A 25407-nucleotide genomic window follows, 5' to 3' on the forward strand; every position below is an offset into this window, starting at 1 on the left:
AGGTGATGCTGCGGTCTCTTAGCTGAGGTAATTATAGGATCTAGGTGTTACAGGTAACAGAGGTGATGCTGCTGTCTCTTAGCTGAGGTAATATAGGAGCTGGGTGTTAGAGGTAACAGGTGATGCTGCTCTCTCTTAGCTGATGTAATATAGGAGCTGGGTGTTAGAGGTAACAGAGGTGATGCTGCTGTCTCATAGCTGAGGTAATATAGGAGCTGGGTGTTAGAGGTAAGAGGTGATGCACCTCTCTCTTAGCTGATGTAATATAGGAGCTGGGTGTTAGCGGTAACAGAGGTGATGCTGCTGTCTCTTAGCTGTGGTAATATAGGAGCTGGGTGTTAGAGGTAACAGAGGTGATGCTGCAGTCTCTTAGCTGATGTAATATAGGAGCTGGGTGTTAGAGGTAACAGAGGTGATGCTGCTCTCTTAGCTGAGGTTATATAGGAGCTGGGTGTTAGAGTTAACAGGTAATGTTGCTCTCTCTTACCTGATGTAATATAGGAGCTAGGTGTTAGAGGTAACAGAGGTGATGCTGCTGTCTCTTAGCTGATGTATTATAGGAGCTGGGTGTTAGAGGTAACAGAGGTGATGCTGCGGTCTCTTAGCTGAGGTAATATAGGAGCTGGGTGTTAGAGGTAACACAGGTGATGCTGCGGTCTCTTAGCTGAGGTAATATAGGAGCTGGGTGTTAGAGGTAACAGAGGTGATGCTGCGGTCTCTTAGCTGAGGTAATATAGGAGCTGGGTGTTAGAGGTAACAGAGGTGATGCTGCTGTCTCTTAGCTGAGGTAATATAGGAGCTGGGTGTTAGAGGTAACAGAGGTGATGCTGCTGTCTCTTAGCTGATGTAATATAGGAGCTGGGTGTTAGAGGTAACAGAGGTGATGCTGCTGTCTCTTAGCTGATGTAATATAGGAGCTGGGTGTTAGAGGTAACAGAGGTGATGCTGCTGTCTCTTATCTGATGTAATATAGGAGCTGGGTGTTAGAGGTAACAGAGGTGATGCTGCTCTCTCTTAGCTGATGTAATATAGGAGCTGGGTGTTAGAGGTAACAGAGGTGATGCTGCTGTCTCTTAGATGATGTAATATAGGAGCTGGGTGTTAGAGGTAACAGAGGTAATGCTGCTGTCTCTTAGCTGATGTAAAATAGGAGCTGGGTGTTAGAGGTAACAGAGGTGATTCTGCTGTCTCTTAGCTTATGTAATATAGGAGCTGGGTGTTAGAGGTTTCAGAGGTGATGCTGCGGTCTCTTAGCTGAGGTAATTATTGGATCTAGGTGTTAGAGGTAACAGAGGTGATGCTGCTGTCTCTTAGCTGAGGTAATATAGGAGCTGGGTGTTAGAGGTAAGAGGTGATGCTGCTCTCTCTTAGCTGATGTAATATAGGAGCTGGGTGTTAGAGGTAACAGAGGTGTTGCTGCTGTCTCTTAGCTGATGTAATATAGGAGCTGGGTGTTAGCGGTAACAGAGGTGATGCTGCTGTCTCTTAGCTGAGGTAATATAGGAGCTGGGTGTTAGCGGTAACAGAGGTGATGCTGCTGTCTCTTAGCTGAGGTAATATAGGAGCTGGGTGTTAGAGGTAACAGAGGTGATGCTGCAGTCTCTTAGCTGTGGTAATATAGGAGCTGGGTGTTAGAGGTAACAGAGGTGATGCTGCAGTCTCTTAGCTGATGTAATATAGGAGCTGGGTGTTAGAGGTAACAGAGGTGATGCTGCTCTCTTAGCTGAGGTTATATAGGAGCTGGGTGTTAGAGTTAACAGGTAATGTTGCTCTCTCTTACCTGATGTAATATAGGAGCTAGGTGTTAGAGGTAACAGAGGTGATGCTGCTGTCTCTTAGCTGATGTATTATAGGAGCTGGGTGTTAGAGGTAACAGAGGTGATGCTGCGGTCTCTTAGCTGAGGTAATATAGGAGCTGGGTGTTAGAGGTAACAGAGGTGATGCTGCGGTCTCTTAGCTGAGGTATTATAGGAGATGGGTGTTAGAGGTAACAGAGGTGATGCTGCGGTCTCTTAGCTGAGGTAATATAGGAGCTGGGTGTTAGAGGTAACAGAGGTGATGCTGCTGTCTCTTAGATGATATAATATAGGAGCTGGGTGTTAGAGGTAAAAGAGGTGATGCTACTGTCTCTTAGCTGATGTATTATAGGATCTAGGTGTTAGAGGTAACAGAGGTGATGCTGCTGTCTCTTAGCTGATGTAATATAGGAGCTGGGTGTTAGAGGTTTCAGAGGTGATGCTGCGGTCTCTTAGCTGAGGTAATTATTGGATCTAGGTGTTAGAGGTAACAGAGGTGATGCTGCAGTCTCTTAGCTGAGGTAATATAGGAGCTGGGTGTTAGAGGTAAGAGGTGATGCTGCTCTCTCTTAGCTGATGTAATATAGGAGCTGGGTGTTAGAGGTAACAGAGGTGTTGCTGCTGTCTCTTAGCTGATGTAATATAGGAGCTGGGTGTTAGCGGTAACAGAGGTGATGCTGCTGTCTCTTAGCTGAGGTAATATAGGAGCTGGGTGTTAGAGGTAACAGAGGTGATGCTGCAGTCTCTTAGCTGATGTAATATAGGAGCTGGGTGTTAGAGGTAACAGAGGTGATGCTGCTCTCTTAGCTGAGGTAATATTGGAGCTGGGTGTTAGAGGTAACAGGTAATGTTGCTCTCTCTTACCTGATGTAATATAGGAGCTAGGTGTTAGAGGTAACAGAGGTGATGCTGCTGTCTCTTAGCTGATGTATTATAGGAGCTGGGTGTTAGAGGTAACAGAGGTGATGCTGCGGTCTCTTAGCTGAGGTAATATAGGAGCTGGGTGTTAGAGGTAACAGAGGTGATGCTGCTGTCTCTTATCTGATGTAATATAGGAGCTGGGTGTTAGAGGTAACAGAGGTGATGCTGCTCTCTCTTAGCTGATGTAATATAGGAGCTGGGTGTTAGAGGTAACAGAGGTGATTCTGCTGTCTCTTAGCTTATGTAATATAGGAGCTGGGTGTTAGAGGTCACAGAGGTGATGCTGCGGTCTCTTTGCTGAGGTAATTATAGGATCTAGGTGTTAGAGGTAACAGAGGTGATGCTGCTGTCTCTTAGCTGATGTAATATAGGAGCTGGGTGTTAGAGGTTTCAGAGGTGATGCTGCGGTCTCTTAGCTGAGGTAATTATTGGATCTAGGTGTTAGAGGTAACAGAGGTGATGCTGCTGTCTCTTAGCTGAGGTAATATAGGAGCTGGGTGTTAGAGGTAAGAGGTGATGCTGCTCTCTCTTAGCTGATGTAATATAGGAGCTGGGTGTTAGAGGTAACAGAGGTGTTGCTGCTGTCTCTTAGCTGATGTAATATAGGAGCTGGGTGTTAGCGGTAACAGAGGTGATGCTGCTGTCTCTTAGCTGAGGTAATATAGGAGCTGGGTGTTAGAGGTAACAGAGGTGATGCTGCAGTCTCTTAGCTGATGTAATATAGGAGCTGGGTGTTAGAGGTAACAGAGGTGATGCTGCTCTCTTAGCTGAGGTAATATTGGAGCTGGGTGTTAGAGGTAACAAGTGATGTTGCTCTCTCTTACCTGATGTAATATAGGAGCTAGGTGGTAGAGGTAACAGAGGTGATGCTGCTGTCTCTTAGCTGATGTATTATAGGAGATGGGTGTTAGAGGTAACAGAGGTGATGCTGCGGTCTCTTAGCTGAGGTATTATAGGAGATGGGTGTTAGAGGTAACAGAGGTGATGCTGCGGTCTCTTAGCTGAGGTAATATAGGAGCTGGGTGTTAGAGGTAACAGAGGTGATGCTGCTGTCTCTTAGATGATATAATATAGGAGCTGGGTGTTAGAGGTAAAAGAGGTGATGCTACTGTCTCTTAGCTGATGTATTATAGGATCTAGGTGTTAGAGGTAACAGAGGTGATGCTGCTGTCTCTTAGCTGATGTAATATAGGAGCTGGGTGTTAGAGGTTTCAGAGGTGATGCTGCGGTCTCTTAGCTGAGGTAATTATTGGATCTAGGTGTTAGAGGTAACAGAGGTGATGCTGCAGTCTCTTAGCTGAGGTAATATAGGAGCTGGGTGTTAGAGGTAAGAGGTGATGCTGCTCTCTCTTAGCTGATGTAATATAGGAGCTGGGTGTTAGAGGTAACAGAGGTGTTGCTGCTGTCTCTTAGCTGATGTAATATAGGAGCTGGGTGTTAGCGGTAACAGAGGTGATGCTGCTGTCTCTTAGCTGAGGTAATATAGGAGCTGGGTGTTAGAGGTAACAGAGGTGATGCTGCAGTCTCTTAGCTGATGTAATATAGGAGCTGGGTGTTAGAGGTAACAGAGGTGATGCTGCTCTCTTAGCTGAGGTAATATTGGAGCTGGGTGTTAGAGGTAACAGGTAATGTTGCTCTCTCTTACCTGATGTAATATAGGAGCTAGGTGTTAGAGGTAACAGAGGTGATGCTGCTGTCTCTTAGCTGATGTATTATAGGAGCTGGGTGTTAGAGGTAACAGAGGTGATGCTGCGGTCTCTTAGCTGAGGTAATATAGGAGCTGGGTGTTAGAGGTAACAGAGGTGATGCTGCAGTCTCTTAGCTGATGTAATATAGGAGCTGGGTGTTAGAGGTAACAGAGGTAATGCTGCTGTCTCTTAGCTGAGGTAATATAGGAGCTGGGTGTTAGAGGTAAGAGGTGATGCTGCTCTCTCTTAGCTGATGTAATATAGGAGCTAGGTGTTAGCGGTAACAGAGGTGATGCTGCTGTCTCTTAGCTGTGGTAATATAGGAGCTGGGTGTTAGAGGTAACAGAGGTGATGCTGCAGTCTCTTAGCTGATGTAATATAGGAGCTGGGTGTTAGAGGTAACAGAGGTGATGCTGCTCTCTTAGCTGAGGTTATATAGGAGCTGGGTGTTAGAGGTAACACAGGTGATGCTGCGGTCTCTTAGCTGAGGTAATATAGGAGCTGGGTGTTAGAGGTAACAGAGGTGATGCTGCGGTCTCTTAGCTTATGTAATATAGGAGCTGGGTGTTAGAGGTCACAGAGGTGATGCTGCGGTCTCTTTGCTGAGGTAATTATAGGATCTAGGTGTTAGAGGTAACAGAGGTGATGCTGCTGTCTCTTAGCTGATGTAATATAGGAGCTGGGTGTTAGAGGTAACAGAGGTGATGCTGCGGTATATTAGCTCGGGTAATATAGGAGCTAGGTGTTAGAGGTAACAGAGGTGATGTTGCTCTATTTTAGCTGAGGTAATATATGAGCTGGGTGTTAGAGGTAACAGAGGTGATGCTGCTGTCTCTTAGCTGATGTAATATAGAAGCTGGGCGTTAGAGGTAACAGAGGTGATGCTGCGGTCTCTTAGCTGAGGTAATTATAGGATCTAGGTGTTAGAGGTAACAAAGGTGATGCTGCTGTCTCTTAGCTGATGTAATATAGGAGCTGGGTGTTAGAGGTAACAGAGGTGATGCTGCTGTCTCTTAGCTGTGGTAATATAGGAGCTGGGTGTTAGAGGTAACAGAGGTGATGCTGCTGTCTCTTAGCTGAGGTAATATAGGAGCTGGGTGTTAGAGGTAACAGGTGATGCTGCTCTCTCTTAGCTGAGGTAATATAGGAGCTGGGTGTTAGAGGTAACAGAGGTGATGCTGCTCTCTCTTACCTGATGTAATATAGGAGCTGGGTGTTAGAGGTAATAGAGGTGATGCTGCTCTCTCTTAGCTGAGGTAATATAGGAGCTAGGTGTTAGAGGTAACAGAGGTGATGCTTCTCTCTTAGCTGATGTAATATAGGAGCTGGGTGTTAGAGGTAACAGAGATGATGCTGCTGTCTCTTAGCTGAGGTAATATAGGAGCTGGGTGTTAGAGGTAACAGATGTGTTGCTGCAGTCTCTTAGCTGATGTAATATAGGAGCTGGGTGTTAGAGGTAACAGAGGTGATGCTGCTCTCTCTTAGCTGATGTAATATAGGATCTGGGTGTTAGAGGTAACAGAGGTGATGCTGCTGTCTCTTAGCTGAGGTAATATAGGATCTAGGTGTTAGAGGTAACAGAGGTGATGCTGCGGTCTCTTAGCTGAGGTAATTATAGGATCTAGGTGTTAGAGGTAACAGAGGTGATGCTGATGTCTCTTAGCTGATGTAATATAGGAGCTGGGTGTTAGAGGTAACAGAGGTGATGCTGCTCTCTCTTAGCTGATATAATATAGGAGCTGGGTGTTAGAGGTAACAGAGGTGATGCTACTGTCTCTTAGCTGATGTATTATAGGAGCCGGGTGTTAGAGGTAACAGAGGTGATGCTGCTGTCTCTTTGCTGAGGTAATATAGGAGCTGGGTGTTAGAGGTAACAGAGGTGATGCTGCGGTATATTAGCTCGGGTAATATAGGAGCTAGGTGTTAGAGGTAACAGAGGTGATGTTGCTCTATCTTAGCTGAGGTAATATAGGAGCTGGGTGTTAGAGGTAACAGAGGTGATGCTGCTGTCTCTTAGCTGATGTAATATAGAAGCTGGGCGTTAGAGGTAACAGAGGTGATGCTGCGGTCTCTTAGCTGAGGTAATTATAGGATCTAGGTGTTAGAGGTAACAAAGGTGATGCTGCTGTCTCTTAGCTGATGTAATATAGGAGCTGGGTGCAAGAGATAACAGAGGTGATGCTGCTGTCTCTTAGCTGAGGTAATATAGGAGCTGGGTGTTAGAGGTACCAGGTGATGCTGCTCTCTCTTAGCTGATGTAATATAGGAGCTGGGTGTTAGAGGTAACAGAGGTGATGCTGCTGTCTCTTAGCTGATGTAATATAGGAGCTGGGTGTTAGAGGTAACAGAGGTGATGCTGCTGTCTCTTAGCTGATGTAATATAGTTGCTGGGTGTTAGAGGTAATGGAGGTGATGCTGCTCTCTCTTAGCTGAAGTAATATAGGAGCTGGGTGTTAGAAGTAACAGGTGATGCTGCGCTCTCTTAGCTGACGTAATTATAGGATCTAGGTGTTAGAGGTAACAGAGGAGATGCTGCTGTCTCTTAGCTGAGGTAATATAGGAGCTGGGTGTTAGAGGTAACAGGTGATGCTGCTCTCTCTTAGCTGATGTAATATAGGAGCTGGGTGTTAGAGGTAACAGAGGTGATGCTGCTGTCTCTTAGCTGATGTATTATAGGAGCTGGGTGTTAGAGGTAACAGAGGTGATGCTGCGGTCTCTTAGCTGAGGTAATATAGGAGCTGGGTGTTAGAGGTAACAGAGGTGATGCTGCGGTCTCTTAGCTGAGGTAATATAGGAGCTGGGTGTTAGAGGTAACAGAGGTGATGCCGCGGTCTCTTAGCTGAGTTAATATAGGAGCTGGGTGTTAGAGGTAACAGAGGTGATGCTGCTGTCTCTTAGCTGAGGTAATATGGGAGCTGGGTGTTAGAGGTAACAGAGGTGATGCTGCTGTCTCTTAGCTGATGTAATATAGGAGCTGGGTGTTAGAGGTAACAGAGGTGATGCTGCTGTCTCTTATCTGATGTAATATAGAAGCTGGGTGTTAGAGGTAACAGAGGTGATGCTGCTCTCTCTTAGCTGATGTAATATAGGAGCTGGGTGTTAGAGGTAACAGAGGTGATGCTGCTGTCTCTTAGATGATGTAATATAGGAGCTGGGTGTTAGAGGTAACAGAGGTGATGCTGCTGTCTCTTAGCTGATGTAATATAGGAGCTGGGTGTTAGAGGTAACAGAGGTGATTCTGCTGTCTCTTAGCTTATGTAATATAGGAGCTGGGTGTTAGAGGTAACAGAGGTGATGCTGCGGTCTCTTAGCAGGGGTAATTATAGGATCTAGGTGTTAGAGGTAACAGAGGTGATGCTGCTGTCTCTTAGCTTATGTAATATAGGAGCTGGGTGTTAGAGGTAACAGAGGTGATGCTGCTCTCTCTTAGCTGATGTAATATAGGAGCTGGGTGTTAGAGGTTTCAGAGGTGATGCTGCGGTCTCTTAGCTGAGGTAATTATAGGATCTAGGTGTTACAGGTAACAGAGGTGATGCTGCTGTCTCTTAGCTGAGGTAATATAGGAGCTGGGTGTTAGAGGTAACAGGTGATGCTGCTCTCTCTTAGCTGATGTAATATAGGAGCTGGGTGTTAGAGGTAACAGAGGTGATGCTGCTGTCTCATAGCTGAGGTAATATAGGAGCTGGGTGTTAGAGGTAAGAGGTGATGCACCTCTCTCTTAGCTGATGTAATATAGGAGCTGGGTGTTAGCGGTAACAGAGGTGATGCTGCTGTCTCTTAGCTGTGGTAATATAGGAGCTGGGTGTTAGAGGTAACAGAGGTGATGCTGCAGTCTCTTAGCTGATGTAATATAGGAGCTGGGTGTTAGAGGTAACAGAGGTGATGCTGCTCTCTTAGCTGAGGTTATATAGGAGCTGGGTGTTAGAGTTAACAGGTAATGTTGCTCTCTCTTACCTGATGTAATATAGGAGCTAGGTGTTAGAGGTAACAGAGGTGATGCTGCTGTCTCTTAGCTGATGTATTATAGGAGCTGGGTGTTAGAGGTAACAGAGGTGATGCTGCGGTCTCTTAGCTGAGGTAATATAGGAGCTGGGTGTTAGAGGTAACACAGGTGATGCTGCGGTCTCTTAGCTGAGGTAATATAGGAGCTGGGTGTTAGAGGTAACAGAGGTGATGCTGCGGTCTCTTAGCTGAGGTAATATAGGAGCTGGGTGTTAGAGGTAACAGAGGTGATGCTGCTGTCTCTTAGCTGAGGTAATATAGGAGCTGGGTGTTAGAGGTAACAGAGGTGATGCTGCTGTCTCTTAGCTGATGTAATATAGGAGCTGGGTGTTAGAGGTAACAGAGGTGATGCTGCTGTCTCTTAGCTGATGTAATATAGGAGCTGGGTGTTAGAGGTAACAGAGGTGATGCTGCTGTCTCTTATCTGATGTAATATAGGAGCTGGGTGTTAGAGGTAACAGAGGTGATGCTGCTCTCTCTTAGCTGATGTAATATAGGAGCTGGGTGTTAGAGGTAACAGAGGTGATGCTGCTGTCTCTTAGATGATGTAATATAGGAGCTGGGTGTTAGAGGTAACAGAGGTAATGCTGCTGTCTCTTAGCTGATGTAAAATAGGAGCTGGGTGTTAGAGGTAACAGAGGTGATTCTGCTGTCTCTTAGCTTATGTAATATAGGAGCTGGGTGTTAGAGGTCACAGAGGTGATGCTGCGGTCTCTTTGCTGAGGTAATTATAGGATCTAGGTGTTAGAGGTAACAGAGGTGATGCTGCTGTCTCTTAGCTGATGTAATATAGGAGCTGGGTGTTAGAGGTTTCAGAGGTGATGCTGCGGTCTCTTAGCTGAGGTAATTATTGGATCTAGGTGTTAGAGGTAACAGAGGTGATGCTGCTGTCTCTTAGCTGAGGTAATATAGGAGCTGGGTGTTAGAGGTAAGAGGTGATGCTGCTCTCTCTTAGCTGATGTAATATAGGAGCTGGGTGTTAGAGGTAACAGAGGTGTTGCTGCTGTCTCTTAGCTGATGTAATATAGGAGCTGGGTGTTAGCGGTAACAGAGGTGATGCTGCTGTCTCTTAGCTGAGGTAATATAGGAGCTGGGTGTTAGAGGTAACAGAGGTGATGCTGCAGTCTCTTAGCTGATGTAATATAGGAGCTGGGTGTTAGAGGTAACAGAGGTGATGCTGCTCTCTTAGCTGAGGTAATATTGGAGCTGGGTGTTAGAGGTAACAAGTGATGTTGCTCTCTCTTACCTGATGTAATATAGGAGCTAGGTGGTAGAGGTAACAGAGGTGATGCTGCTGTCTCTTAGCTGATGTATTATAGGAGATGGGTGTTAGAGGTAACAGAGGTGATGCTGCGGTCTCTTAGCTGAGGTATTATAGGAGATGGGTGTTAGAGGTAACAGAGGTGATGCTGCGGTCTCTTAGCTGAGGTAATATAGGAGCTGGGTGTTAGAGGTAACAGAGGTGATGCTGCTGTCTCTTAGATGATATAATATAGGAGCTGGGTGTTAGAGGTAAAAGAGGTGATGCTACTGTCTCTTAGCTGATGTATTATAGGATCTAGGTGTTAGAGGTAACAGAGGTGATGCTGCTGTCTCTTAGCTGATGTAATATAGGAGCTGGGTGTTAGAGGTTTCAGAGGTGATGCTGCGGTCTCTTAGCTGAGGTAATTATTGGATCTAGGTGTTAGAGGTAACAGAGGTGATGCTGCAGTCTCTTAGCTGAGGTAATATAGGAGCTGGGTGTTAGAGGTAAGAGGTGATGCTGCTCTCTCTTAGCTGATGTAATATAGGAGCTGGGTGTTAGAGGTAACAGAGGTGTTGCTGCTGTCTCTTAGCTGATGTAATATAGGAGCTGGGTGTTAGCGGTAACAGAGGTGATGCTGCTGTCTCTTAGCTGAGGTAATATAGGAGCTGGGTGTTAGAGGTAACAGAGGTGATGCTGCAGTCTCTTAGCTGATGTAATATAGGAGCTGGGTGTTAGAGGTAACAGAGGTGATGCTGCTCTCTTAGCTGAGGTAATATTGGAGCTGGGTGTTAGAGGTAACAGGTAATGTTGCTCTCTCTTACCTGATGTAATATAGGAGCTAGGTGTTAGAGGTAACAGAGGTGATGCTGCTGTCTCTTAGCTGATGTATTATAGGAGCTGGGTGTTAGAGGTAACAGAGGTGATGCTGCGGTCTCTTAGCTGAGGTAATATAGGAGCTGGGTGTTAGAGGTAACAGAGGTGATGCTGCAGTCTCTTAGCTGATGTAATATAGGAGCTGGGTGTTAGAGGTAACAGAGGTAATGCTGCTGTCTCTTAGCTGAGGTAATATAGGAGCTGGGTGTTAGAGGTAAGAGGTGATGCTGCTCTCTCTTAGCTGATGTAATATAGGAGCTAGGTGTTAGCGGTAACAGAGGTGATGCTGCTGTCTCTTAGCTGTGGTAATATAGGAGCTGGGTGTTAGAGGTAACAGAGGTGATGCTGCAGTCTCTTAGCTGATGTAATATAGGAGCTGGGTGTTAGAGGTAACAGAGGTGATGCTGCTCTCTTAGCTGAGGTTATATAGGAGCTGGGTGTTAGAGGTAACACAGGTGATGCTGCGGTCTCTTAGCTGAGGTAATATAGGAGCTGGGTGTTAGAGGTAACAGAGGTGATGCTGCGGTCTCTTAGCTTATGTAATATAGGAGCTGGGTGTTAGAGGTCACAGAGGTGATGCTGCGGTCTCTTTGCTGAGGTAATTATAGGATCTAGGTGTTAGAGGTAACAGAGGTGATGCTGCTGTCTCTTAGCTGATGTAATATAGGAGCTGGGTGTTAGAGGTAACAGAGGTGATGCTGCGGTATATTAGCTCGGGTAATATAGGAGCTAGGTGTTAGAGGTAACAGAGGTGATGTTGCTCTATTTTAGCTGAGGTAATATATGAGCTGGGTGTTAGAGGTAACAGAGGTGATGCTGCTGTCTCTTAGCTGATGTAATATAGAAGCTGGGCGTTAGAGGTAACAGAGGTGATGCTGCGGTCTCTTAGCTGAGGTAATTATAGGATCTAGGTGTTAGAGGTAACAAAGGTGATGCTGCTGTCTCTTAGCTGATGTAATATAGGAGCTGGGTGTTAGAGGTAACAGAGGTGATGCTGCTGTCTCTTAGCTGTGGTAATATAGGAGCTGGGTGTTAGAGGTAACAGAGGTGATGCTGCTGTCTCTTAGCTGAGGTAATATAGGAGCTGGGTGTTAGAGGTAACAGGTGATGCTGCTCTCTCTTAGCTGAGGTAATATAGGAGCTGGGTGTTAGAGGTAACAGAGGTGATGCTGCTCTCTCTTACCTGATGTAATATAGGAGCTGGGTGTTAGAGGTAATAGAGGTGATGCTGCTCTCTCTTAGCTGAGGTAATATAGGAGCTAGGTGTTAGAGGTAACAGAGGTGATGCTTCTCTCTTAGCTGATGTAATATAGGAGCTGGGTGTTAGAGGTAACAGAGATGATGCTGCTGTCTCTTAGCTGAGGTAATATAGGAGCTGGGTGTTAGAGGTAACAGATGTGTTGCTGCAGTCTCTTAGCTGATGTAATATAGGAGCTGGGTGTTAGAGGTAACAGAGGTGATGCTGCTCTCTCTTAGCTGATGTAATATAGGATCTGGGTGTTAGAGGTAACAGAGGTGATGCTGCTGTCTCTTAGCTGAGGTAATATAGGATCTAGGTGTTAGAGGTAACAGAGGTGATGCTGCGGTCTCTTAGCTGAGGTAATTATAGGATCTAGGTGTTAGAGGTAACAGAGGTGATGCTGATGTCTCTTAGCTGATGTAATATAGGAGCTGGGTGTTAGAGGTAACAGAGGTGATGCTGCTCTCTCTTAGCTGATATAATATAGGAGCTGGGTGTTAGAGGTAACAGAGGTGATGCTACTGTCTCTTAGCTGATGTATTATAGGAGCCGGGTGTTAGAGGTAACAGAGGTGATGCTGCTGTCTCTTTGCTGAGGTAATATAGGAGCTGGGTGTTAGAGGTAACAGAGGTGATGCTGCGGTATATTAGCTCGGGTAATATAGGAGCTAGGTGTTAGAGGTAACAGAGGTGATGTTGCTCTATCTTAGCTGAGGTAATATAGGAGCTGGGTGTTAGAGGTAACAGAGGTGATGCTGCTGTCTCTTAGCTGATGTAATATAGAAGCTGGGCGTTAGAGGTAACAGAGGTGATGCTGCGGTCTCTTAGCTGAGGTAATTATAGGATCTAGGTGTTAGAGGTAACAAAGGTGATGCTGCTGTCTCTTAGCTGATGTAATATAGGAGCTGGGTGCAAGAGATAACAGAGGTGATGCTGCTGTCTCTTAGCTGAGGTAATATAGGAGCTGGGTGTTAGAGGTACCAGGTGATGCTGCTCTCTCTTAGCTGATGTAATATAGGAGCTGGGTGTTAGAGGTAACAGAGGTGATGCTGCTGTCTCTTAGCTGATGTAATATAGGAGCTGGGTGTTAGAGGTAACAGAGGTGATGCTGCTGTCTCTTAGCTGATGTAATATAGGAGCTGGGTGTTAGAGGTAATGGAGGTGATGCTGCTCTCTCTTAGCTGAAGTAATATAGGAGCTGGGTGTTAGAAGTAACAGGTGATGCTGCGCTCTCTTAGCTGAGGTAATTATAGGATCTAGGTGTTAGAGGTAACAGAGGAGATGCTGCTGTCTCTTAGCTGAGGTAATATAGGAGCTGGGTGTTAGAGGTAACAGGTGATGCTGCTCTCTCTTAGCTGATGTAATATAGGAGCTGGGTGTTAGAGGTAACAGAGGTGATGCTGCTGTCTCTTAGCTGATGTATTATAGGAGCTGGGTGTTAGAGGTAACAGAGGTGATGCTGCGGTCTCTTAGCTGAGGTAATATAGGAGCTGGGCGTTAGAGGTAACAGAGGTGATGCTGCGGTCTCTTAGCTGAGGTAATATAGGAGCTGGGTGTTAGAGGTAACAGAGGTGATGCCGCGGTCTCTTAGCTGAGTTAATATAGGAGCTGGGTGTTAGAGGTAACAGAGGTGATGCTGCTGTCTCTTAGCTGAGGTAATATGGGAGCTGGGTGTTAGAGGTAACAGAGGTGATGCTGCTGTCTCTTAGCTGATGTAATATAGGAGCTGGGTGTTAGAGGTAACAGAGGTGATGCTGCTGTCTCTTATCTGATGTAATATAGAAGCTGGGTGTTAGAGGTAACAGAGGTGATGCTTCTCTCTCTTAGCTGATGTAATATAGGAGCTGGGTGTTAGAGGTAACAGAGGTGATGCTGCTGTCTCTTAGATGATGTAATATAGGAGCTGGGTGTTAGAGGTAACAGAGGTGATGCTGCTGTCTCTTAGCTGATGTAATATAGGAGCTGGGTGTTAGAGGTAACAGAGGTGATTCTGCTGTCTCTTAGCTTATGTAATATAGGAGCTGGTTGTTAGAGGTAACAGAGGTGATGCTGCGGTCTCTTAGCAGGGGTAATTATAGGATCTAGGTGTTAAAGGTAACAGAGGTGATGCTGCTGTCTCTTAGCTGATGTAATATAGGAGCTGGGTGTTAGAGGTAACAGAGGTGATGCTGCTCTCTCTTAGCTGATGTAATATAGGAGCTGGGTGTTAGAGGTTTCAGAGGTGATGCTGCGGTCTCTTAGCTGAGGTAATTATAGGATCTAGGTGTTACAGGTAACAGAGGTGATGCTGCTGTCTCTTAGCTGAGGTAATATAGGAGCTGGGTGTTAGAGGTAACAGGTGATGCTGCTCTCTCTTAGCTGATGTAATATAGGAGCTGGGTGTTAGAGGTAACAGAGGTGATGCTGCTGTCTCTTAGCTGAGGTAATATAGGAGCTGGGTGTTAGAGGTAAGAGGTGATGCTGCTCTCTCTTAGCTGATGTAATATAGGAGCTGGGTGTTAGCGGTAACAGAGGTGATGCTGCTGTCTCTTAGCTGTGGTAATATAGGAGCTGGGTGTTAGAGGTAACAGAGGTGATGCTGCAGTCTCTTAGCTGATGTAATATAGGAGCTGGGTGTTAGAGGTAACAGAGGTGATGCTGCTCTCTTAGCTGAGGTTATATAGGAGCTGGGTGTTAGAGGTAACAGGTAATGTTGCTCTCTCTTACCTGATGTAATATAGGAGCTAGGTGTTAGAGGTAACAGAGGTGATGCTGCTGTCTCTTAGCTGATGTATTATAGGAGCTGGGTGTTAGAGGTAACAGAGGTGATGCTGCGGTCTCTTAGCTGAGGTAATATAGGAGCTGGGTGTTAGAGGTAACACAGGTGATGCTGCGGTCTCTTAGCTGAGGTAATATAGGAGCTGGGTGTTAGAGGTAACAGAGGTGATGCTGCGGTCTCTTAGCTGAGGTAATATAGGAGCTGGGTGTTAGAGGTAACAGAGGTGATGCTGCTGTCTCTTAGCTGAGGTAATATGGGAGCTGGGTGTTAGAGGTAACAGAGGTGATGCTGCTGTCTCTTAGCTGATGTAATATAGGAGCTGGGTGTTAGAGGTAACAGAGGTGATGCTGCTGTCTCTTATCTGATGTAATATAGAAGCTGGGTGTTAGAGGTAACAGAGGTGATGCTTCTCTCTCTTAGCTGATGTAATATAGGAGCTGGGTGTTAGAGGTAACAGAGGTGATGCTGCTGTCTCTTAGATGATGTAATATAGGAGCTGGGTGTTAGAGGTAACAGAGGTGATGCTGCTGTCTCTTAGCTGATGTAATATAGGAGCTGGGTGTTAGAGGTAACAGAGGTGATTCTGCTGTCTCTTAGCTTATGTAATATAGGAGCTGGGTGTTAGAGGTAACAGAGGTGATGCTGCGGTCTCTTAGCAGGGGTAATTATAGGATCTAGGTGTTAAAGGTAACAGAGGTGATGCTGCTGTCTCTTAGCTGATGTAATATAGGAGCTGGGTGTTAGAGGTAACAGAGGTGATGCTGCTCTCTCTTAGCTGATGTAATATAGGAGCTGGGTGTTAGAGGTTTCAGAGGTGATGCTGCGGTCTCTTAGCTGAGGTAATTATAGGATCTAGGTGTTACAGGTAACAGAGGTGATGCTGCTGTCTCTTAGCTGAGGTAATATAGGAGCTGGGTGTTAGAGGTAACAGGTGATGCTGCTCTCTCTTAGCTGATGTAATATAGGAGCTGGGTGTTAGAGGTAACAGAGGTGATGCTGCTGTCTCTTAGCTGAGGTAATATAGGAGCTGGGTGTTAGAGGTAAGAGGTGATGCTGCTCTCTCTTAGCTGATGTAATATAGGAGCTGGGTGTTAGCGGTAACAGAGGTGATGCTGCTGTCTCTTAGCTGTGGTAATATAGGAGCTGGGTGTTAGAGGTAACAGAGGTGATGCTGCAGTCTCTTAGCTGATGTAATATAGGAGCTGGGTGTTAGAGGTAACAGAGGTGATGCTGCTCTCTTAGCTGAGGTTATATAGGAGCTGGGTGTTAGAGGTAACAGGTAATGTTGCTCTCTCTTACCTGATGTAATATAGGAGCTAGGTGTTAGAGGTAACAGAGGTGATGCTGCTGTCTCTTAGCTGATGTATTATAGGAGCTGGGTGTTAGAGGTAACAGAGGTGATGCTGCGGTCTCTTAGCTGAGGTAATATAGGAGCTGGGTGTTAGAGGTAACACAGGTGATGCTGCGGTCTCTTAGCTGAGGTAATATAGGAGCTGGGTGTTAGAGGTAACAGAGGTGATGCTGCGGTCTCTTAGCTGAGGTAATATAGGAGCTGGGTGTTAGAGGTAACAGAGGTGATGCTGCTGTCTCTTAGCTGAGGTAATATAGGAGCTGGGTGTTAGAGGTAACAGAGGTGATGCTGCTGTCTCTTAGCTGATGTAATATAGGAGCTGGGTGTTAGAGGTAACAGAGGTGATGCTGCTGTCTCTTATCTGATGTAATATAGGAGCTGGGTGTTAGAGGTAACAGAGGTGATGCTGCTCTCTCTTAGCTGATGTAATATAGGAGCTGGGTGTTAGAGGTAACAGAGGTGATGCTGCTGTCTCTTAGATGATGTAATATAGGAGCTGGGTGTTAGAGGTAACAGAGGTAATGCTGCTGTCTCTTAGCTGATGTAAAATAGGAGCTGGGTGTTAGAGGTAACAGAGGTGATTCTGCTGTCTCTTAGCTTATGTAATATAGGAGCTGGGTGTTAGAGGTCACAGAGGTGATGCTGCGGTCTCTTTGCTGAGGTAATTATAGGATCTAGGTGTTAGAGGTAACAGAGGTGATGCTGCTGTCTCTTAGCTGATGTAATATAGGAGCTGGGTGTTAGAGGTTTCAGAGGTGATGCTGCGGTCTCTTAGCTGAGGTAATTATTGGATCTAGGTGTTAGAGGTAACAGAGGTGATGCTGCTGTCTCTTAGCTGAGGTAATATAGGAGCTGGGTGTTAGAGGTAAGAGGTGATGCTGCTCTCTCTTAGCTGATGTAATATAGGAGCTGGGTGTTAGAGGTAACAGAGGTGTTGCTGCTGTCTCTTAGCTGATGTAATATAGGAGCTGGGTGTTAGCGGTAACAGAGGTGATGCTGCTGTCTCTTAGCTGAGGTAATATAGGAGCTGGGTGTTAGAGGTAACAGAGGTGATGCTGCAGTCTCTTAGCTGATGTAATATAGGAGCTGGGTGTTAGAGGTAACAGAGGTGATGCTGCTCTCTTAGCTGAGGTAATATTGGAGCTGGGTGTTAGAGGTAACAAGTGATGTTGCTCTCTCTTACCTGATGTAATATAGGAGCTAGGTGTTAGAGGTAACAGAGGTGATGCTGCTGTCTCTTAGCTGATGTATTATAGGAGATGGGTGTTAGAGGTAACAGAGGTGATGCTGCGGTCTCTTAGCTGAGGTATTATAGGAGATGGGTGTTAGAGGTAACAGAGGTGATGCTGCGGTCTCTTAGCTGAGGTAATATAGGAGCTGGGTGTTAGAGGTAACAGAGGTGATGCTGCTGTCTCTTAGATGATATAATATAGGAGCTGGGTGTTAGAGGTAACAGAGGTGATGCTACTGTCTCTTAGCTGATGTATTATAGGATCTAGGTGTTAGAGGTAACAGAGGTGATGCTGCTGTCTCTTAGCTGATGTAATATAGGAGCTGGGTGTTAGAGGTTTCAGAGGTGATGCTGCGGTCTCTTAGCTGAGGTAATTATTGGATCTAGGTGTTAGAGGTAACAGAGGTGATGCTGCTGTCTCTTAGCTGAGGTAATATAGGAGCTGGGTGTTAGAGGTAAGAGGTGATGCTGCTCTCTCTTAGCTGATGTAATATAGGAGCTGGGTGTTAGAGGTAACAGAGATGTTGCTGCTGTCTCTTAGCTGATGTAATATAGGAGCTGGGTGTTAGCGGTAACAGAGGTGATGCTGCTGTCTCTTAGCTGAGGTAATATAGGAGCTGGGTGTTAGAGGTAACAGAGGTGATGCTGCAGTCTCTTAGCTGATGTAATATAGGAGCTGGGTGTTAGAGGTAACAGAGGTGATGCTGCTCTCTCTTAGCTGATGTAATATTGGAGCTGGGTGTTAGAGGTAACAGAGGTGATGCTGCTGTCTCTTAGATGATGTAATATAGGAGCTGGGTGTTAGAGGTAACAGAGGTGATGCTGCTGTCTCTTAGCTGATGTAAAATAGGAGCTGGGTGTTAGAGGTAACAGAGGTGATTCTGCTGTCTCTTAGCTTATGTAATATAGAAGCTGGGTGTTAGAGGTAACAGAGGTGATGCTGCAGTCTCTTAGCTGATGTAATATAGGAGCTGGGTGTTAGAGGTAACAGAGGTGATTCTGCTCTCTTAGCTGAGGTTATATAGGAGCTGGGTGTTAGAGGTAACAGGTGATGTTGCTCTCTCTTACCTGATGTAATATAGGAGCTGGGTGTTAGATTTAACAGAGGTGATGCTGCTGTCTCTTTGCTGAGGTAATATAGGAGCTGGGTGTTAGAGGTAACAGAGGTGATGCTGCTGTCTCTTATCTGATGTAATATAGGAGCTGGGTGTTAGAGGTAACAGAGGTGATCCTGCTCTCTCTTAGCTGATGTAATATAGGAGCTGGGTGTTAGAGGTAACAAAGGTGATGCTGCTGTCTCTTAGCTGATGTAATATAGGAGCTGGGTGCAAGAGATAACAGAGGTGATGCTGCTGTCTCTTAGCTGAGGTAATATAGGAGCTGGGTGTTAGAGGTACCAGGTGATGCTGCTCTCTCTTAGCTGATGTAATATAGGAGCTGGGTGTTAGAGGTAACAGAGGTGATGCTGCTGTCTCTTAGCTGATGTAATATAGGAGCTGGGTGTTAGAGGTAACAGAGGTGATGCTGCTGTCTCTTAGCTGATGTAATATAGGAGCTGGGTGTTAGAGGTAATGGAGGTGATGCTGCTCTCTCTTAGCTGAAGTAATATAGGAGCTGGGTGTTAGAAGTAACAGGTGATGCTGCGCTCTCTTAGCTGAGGTAATTATAGGATCTAGGTGTTAGAGGTAACAGAGGAGATGCTGCTCTCTCTTAGCTGATGTAATATAGGAGCTGGGTGTTAGAGGTAACAGAGGTGATGCTGCTGTCTCTTAGCTGATGTATTATAGGAGCTGGGTGTTAGAGGTAACAGAGGTGATGCTGCTCTCTCTTAGCTGATGTAATATAGGAGCTGGGTGTTAGAGGTTTCAGAGGTGATGCTGCGGTCTCTTAGCTGAGGTAATTATAGGATCTAGGTGTTACAGGTAACAGAGGTGATGCTGCTGTCTCTTAGCTGAGGTAATATAGGAGCTGGGTGTTAGAGGTAACAGGTGATGCTGCTCTCTCTTAGCTGATGTAATATAGGAGCTGGGTGTTAGAGGTAACAGAGGTGATGCTGCTGTCTCTTAGCTGAGGTAATATAGGAGCTGGGTGTTAGAGGTAAGAGGTGATGCTGCTCTCTCTTAGCTGATGTAATATAGGAGCTGGGTGTTAGCGGTAACAGAGGTGATGCTGCTGTCTCTTAGCTGTGTTAATATAGGAGCTGGGTGTTAGAGGTAACAGAGGTGATGCTGCAGTCTCTTAGCTGATGTAATATAGGAGCTGGGTGTTAGAGGTAACAGAGGTGATGCTGCTCTCTTAGCTGAGGTTATATAGGAGCTGGGTGTTAGAGGTAACAGGTAATGTTCCTCTCTCTTACCTGATGTAATATAGGAGCTAGGTGTTAGAGGTAACAGAGGTGATGCTGCTGTCTCTTAGCTGATGTATTATAGGAGCTGGGTGTTAGAGGTAACAGAGGTGATTCTGCGGTCTCTTAGCTGAGGTAATATAGGAGCTGGGTGTTAGAGGTAACAGGTGATGCTGCTCTCTCTTAGCTGATGTAATATAGGAGCTGGGTGTTAGAGGTAACAGAGGTGATGCTGCTGTCTCTTAGCTGAGGTAATATAGGAGCTGGGTGTTAGAGGTAACAGAGGTGATGCTGCTGTCTCTTAGCTGATGTAATATAGGAGCTGGGTGTTAGAGGTAACAGAGGTGATGCTGCTGTCTCTTATCTGATGTAATATAGGAGCTGGGTGTTAGAGGTAACAGAGGTGATGCTGCTCTCTCTTAGGTGATGTAATATAGGAGCTGGGTGTTAGAGGTAACAGAGGTGATGCTGCTGTCTCTTAGATGATGTAATATAGGAGCTGGGTGTTAGAGGTAACAGAGGTAATGCTGCTGTCTCTTAGCTGATGTAAAATAGGAGCTGGGTGTTAGAGGTAACAGAGGTGATTCTGCTGTCTCTTAGCTTATGTAATATAGGAGCTGGGTGTTAGAGGTCACAGAGGTGATGCTGCGGTCTCTTTGCTGAGGTAATTATAGGATCTAGGTGTTAGAGGTAACAGAGGTGATGCTGCTGTCTCTTAGCTGATGTAATATAGGAGCTGGGTGTTAGAGGTTTCAGAGGTGATGCTGCGGTCTCTTAGCTGAGGTAATTATTGGATCTAGGTGTTAGAGGTAACAGAGGTGATGCTGCTGTCTCTTAGCTGAGGTAATATAGGAGCTGGGTGTTAGAGGTAAGAGGTGATGCTGCTCTCTCTTAGCTGAGGTAATATAGGAGCTGGGTGTTAGAGGTAAGAGGTGATGCTGCTCTCTCTTAGCTGATGTAATATAGGAGCTGGGTGTTAGCGGTAACAGAGGTGATGCTGCTGTCTCTTAGCTGTGGTAATATAGGAGCTGGGTGTTAGAGGTAACAGAGGTGATGCTGCAGTCTCTTAGCTGATGTAATATAGGAGCTGGGTGTTAGAGGTAACAGAGGTGATGCTGCTCTCTTAGCTGAGGTTATATAGGAGCTGGGTGTTAGAGGTAACAGGTAATGTTGCTCTCTCTTACCTGATGTAATATAGGAGCTAGGTGTTAGAGGTAACAGAGGTGATGCTGCTGTCTCTTAGCTGATGTATTATAGGAGCTGGGTGTTAGAGGTAACAGAGGTGATGCTGCGGTCTCTTAGCTGAGGTAATATAGGAGCTGGGTGTTAGAGGTAACACAGGTGATGCTGCGGTCTCTTAGCTGAGGTAATATAGGAGCTGGGTGTTAGAGGTAACAGAGGTGATGCTGCGGTCTCTTAGCTGAGGTAATATAGGAGCTGGGTGTTAGAGGTAACAGAGGTGATGCTGCTGTCTCTTAGCTGAGGTAATATAGGAGCTGGGTGTTAGAGGTAACAGAGGTGATGCTGCTGTCTCTTAGCTGATGTAATATAGGAGCTGGGTGTTAGAGGTAACAGAGGTGATGCTGCTGTCTCTTATCTGATGTAATATAGGAGCTGGGTGTTAGAGGTAACAGAGGTGATGCTGCTCTCTCTTAGCTGATGTAATATAGGAGCTGGGTGTTAGAGGTAACAGAGGTGATGCTGCTGTCTCTTAGATGATGTAATATAGGAGCTGGGTGTTAGAGGTAACAGAGGTAATGCTGCTGTCTCTTAGCTGATGTAAAATAGGAGCTGGGTGTTAGAGGTAACAGAGTTGATTCTGCTGTCTCTTAGCTTATGTAATATAGGAGCTGGGTGTTAGAGGTCACAGAGGTGATGCTGCGGTCTCTTTGCTGAGGTAATTATAGGATGTAGGTGTTAGAGGTAACAGAGGTGATGCTGCTGTCTCTTAGCTGATGTAATATAGGAGCTGGGTGTTAGAGGTTTCAGAGGTGATGCTGCGGTCTCTTAGCTGAGGTAATTATTGGATCTAGGTGTTAGAGGTAACAGAGGTGATGCTGCTGTCTCTTAGCTGAGGTAATATAGGAGCTGGGTGTTAGAGGTAAGAGGTGATGCTGCTCTCTCTTAGCTGATGTAATATAGGAGCTGGGTGTTAGAGGTAACAGAGGTGTTGCTGCTGTCTCTTAGCTGATGTAATATAGGAGCTGGGTGTTAGCGGTAACAGAGGTGATGCTGCTGTCTCTTAGCTGAGGTAATATAGGAGCTGGGTGTTAGAGATAACAGAGGTGATGCTGCAGTCTCTTAGCTGATGTAATATAGGAGCTGGGTGTTAGAGGTAACAGAGGTGATGCTGCTCTCTTAGCTGAGGTAATATTGGAGCTGGGTGTTAGAGGTAACAAGTGATGTTGCTCTCTCTTACCTGATGTAATATAGGAGCTAGGTGTTAGAGGTAACAGAGGTGATGCTGCTGTCTCTTAGCTGATGTATTATAGGAGATGGGTGTTAGAGGTAACAGAGGTGATGCTGCGGTCTCTTAGCTGAGGTACTATAGGAGATGGGTGTTAGAGGTAACAGAGGTGATGCTGCTGTCTCTTAGATGATATAATATAGGAGCTGGGTGTTAGAGGTAACAGAGGTGATGCTACTGTCTCTTAGCTGATGTATTATAGGATCTAGGTGTTAGAGGTAACAGAGGTGATGCTGCTGTCTCTTAGCTGATGTAATATAGGAGCTGGGTGTTAGAGGTTTCAGAGGTGATGCTGCGGTCTCTTAGCTGAGGTAATTATTGGATCTAGGTGTTAGAGGTAACAGAGGTGATGCTGCTGTCTCTTAGCTGAGGTAATATAGGAGCTGGGTGTTAGAGGTAAGAGGTGATGCTGCTCTCTCTTAGCTGATGTAATATAGGAGCTGGGTGTTAGAGGTAACAGAGATGTTGCTGCTGTCTCTTAGCTGATGTAATATAGGAGCTGGGTGTTAGCGGTAACAGAGGTGATGCTGCTGTCTCTTAGCTGAGGTAATATAGGAGCTGGGTGTTAGAGGTAACAGAGGTGATGCTGCAGTCTCTTAGCTGATGTAATATAGGAGCTGGGTGTTAGAGGTAACAGAGGTGATGCTGCTCTCTTAGCTGAGGTAATATTGGAGCTGGGTGTTAGAGGTAACAGGTAATGTTGCTCTCTCTTACCTGATGTAATATAGGAGCTAGGTGTTAGAGGTAACAGAGGTGATGCTGCTGTCTCTTAGCTGATGTATTATAGGAGCTGGGTGTTAGAGGTAACAGAGGTGATGCTGCGGTCTCTTAGCTGAGGTAATATAGGTGCTGGGTGTTAGAGGTAACAGAGGTGATGCTGCAGTCTCTTAGCTGATGTAATATAGGAGCTGGGTGTTAGAGGTAACAGAGGTAATGCTGCTGTCTCTTAGCTGAGGTAATATAGGAGCTGGGTGTTAGAGGTAAGAGGTGATGCTGCTCTCTCTTAGCTGATGTAATATAGGAGCTGGGTGTTAGCGGTAACAGAGGTGATGCTGCTGTCTCTTAGCTGTGGTAATATAGGAGCTGGGTGTTAGAGGTAACAGAGGTGATGCTGCAGTCTCTTAGCTGATGTAATATAGGAGCTGGGTGTTAGAGGTAACAGAGGTGATGCTGCTCTCTTAGCTGAGGTTATATAGGAGCTGGGTGTTAGAGGTAACACAGGTGATGCTGCGGTCTCTTAGCTGAGGTAATATAGGAGCTGGGTGTTAGAGGTAACAGAGGTGATGCTGCGGTCTCTTAGCTTATGTAATATAGGAGCTGGGTGTTAGAGGTCACAGAGGTGATGCTGCGGTCTCTTTGCTGAGGTAATTATAGGATCTAGGTGTTAGAGGTAACAGAGGTGATGCTGCTGTCTCTTAGCTGATGTAATATAGGAGCTGGGTGTTAGAGGTAACAGAGGTGATGCTGCGTTATATTAGCTCGGGTAATATAGGAGCTAGGTGTTAGAGGTAACAGAGGTGATGTTGCTCTATCTTAGCTGAGGTAATATATGAGCTGGGTGTTAGAGGTAACAGAGGTGATGCTGCTGTCTCTTAGCTGATGTAATATAGAAGCTGGGCGTTAGAGGTAACAGAGGTGATGCTGCGGTCTCTTAGCTGAGGTAATTATAGGATCTAGGTGTTAGAGGTAACAAAGGTGATGCTGCTGTCTCTTAGCTGATGTAATATAGGAGCTGGGTGTTAGAGGTAACAGAGGTGATGCTGCTGTCTCTTAGCTGTGGTAATATAGGAGCTGGGTGTTAGAGGTAACAGAGGTGATGCTGCTGTCTCTTAGCTGATGTAATATAGGAGCTGGGTGTTAGAGGTAACAGAGGTGATGCTGCTCTCTTAGCTGAGGTAATATAGGAGCTGGGTGTTAGAGGTAATGGAGGTGATGCTGCTCTCTCTTAGCTGAAGTAATATAGGAGCTGGGTGTTAGAAGTAACAGAGGTGATGCTGCGCTCTCTTAGCTGAGGTAATTATAGGATCTAGTTGTTAGAGGTAACAGAGGTGATGCTGATGTCTCTTAGCTGATGTAATATAGGAGCTGGGTGTTAGAGGTAACAGAGGTGATGCTGCTCTCTCTTAGCTGATATAATATAGGAGCTGGGTGTTAGAGGTAACAGAGGTGATGCTGCTGTCTCTTAGCTGTGGTAATATAGGAGCTGGGTGTTAGAGGTAACAGAGGTGATGCTGCAGTCTCTTAGCTGATGTAATATAGGAGCTGGGTGTTAGAGGTAACAGATGTGATGCTGCAGTCTCTTAGGTGATGTAATAGAGGAGCTGGGTGTTAGAGGTAACAGAGGTGATGCTGCTGTCTCTTAGATGATGTAATATAGGAGCTGGGTGTTAGAGGTAACAGAGGTGATGCTGCTGTCTCTTAGCTGATGTAAAATAGGAGCTGGGTGTTAGAGGTAACAGAGGTGATGCTGCTGTCTCTTATCTGATGTAATATAGGAGCTGGGTGTTAGAGGTAACAGAGGTGATGCTGCTCTCTCTGAGCTGATGTAATATAGGAGCTGGGTGTTAGAGGTAACAGAGGTGATGCTGCTGTCTCTTAGCTGATGTAATATAGGAGCTGGGTGTTAGAGGTAACAGAGGTGATGCTGCTGTCTCTTATCTGATGTAATATAGGAGCTGGGTGTTAGAGGTAACAGAGGTGATGCTGCTCTCTCTTAGCTGATGTAATATTGGAGCTGGGTGTTAGAGGTAACAGAGGTGATGCTGCTGTCTCTTAGATGATGTAATATAGGAGCTGGGTGTTAGAGGTAACAGAGGTGATGCTGCTGTCTCTTAGCTGATGTAAAATAGGAGCTGGGTGTTAGAGGTAACAGAGGTGATTCTGCTGTCTCTTAGCTTATGTAATATAGAAGCTGGGTGTTAGAGGTAACAGAGGTGATGCTGCAGTCTCTTAGCTGATGTAATATAGGAGCTGGGTGTTAGAGGTAACAGAGGTGATTCTGCTCTCTTAGCTGAGGTTATATAGGAGCTGGGTGTTAGAGGTAACAGGTGATGTTGCTCTCTCTTACCTGATGTAATATAGGAGCTGGGTGTTAGATTTAACAGAGGTGATGCTGCTGTCTCTTTGCTGAGGTAATATAGGAGCTGGGTGTTAGAGGTAACAGAGGTGATGCTGCTGTCTCTTATCTGATGTAATATAGGAGCTGGGTGTTAGAGGTAACAGAGGTGATCCTGCTCTCTCTTAGCTGATGTAATATAGGAGCTGGGTGTTAGAGGTAACAGAGGTGATGCTGCTGTCTCTTAGATGATGTAATATAGGAGCTAGGTGTTAGAGGTAACAGAGGTGATGCTGCTGTCACTTAGCTGATGTAATATAGCAGCTGGGTGTTAGAGGTAACAGAGGAGATTCTGCTGTCTCTTAGCTGATGTAATATAGGAGCTGGGTGTTAGAGGTAACAGAGGTGATGCTGCGGTCTCTTAGCTGAGGTAATT

This window comes from Taudactylus pleione, unplaced genomic scaffold (assembly GCF_031769625.1).
Source record: "Taudactylus pleione unplaced genomic scaffold, aTauple2 ptg001060l, whole genome shotgun sequence".
NCBI classification, from domain to species: Eukaryota; Metazoa; Chordata; class Amphibia; order Anura; family Myobatrachidae; genus Taudactylus; species Taudactylus pleione.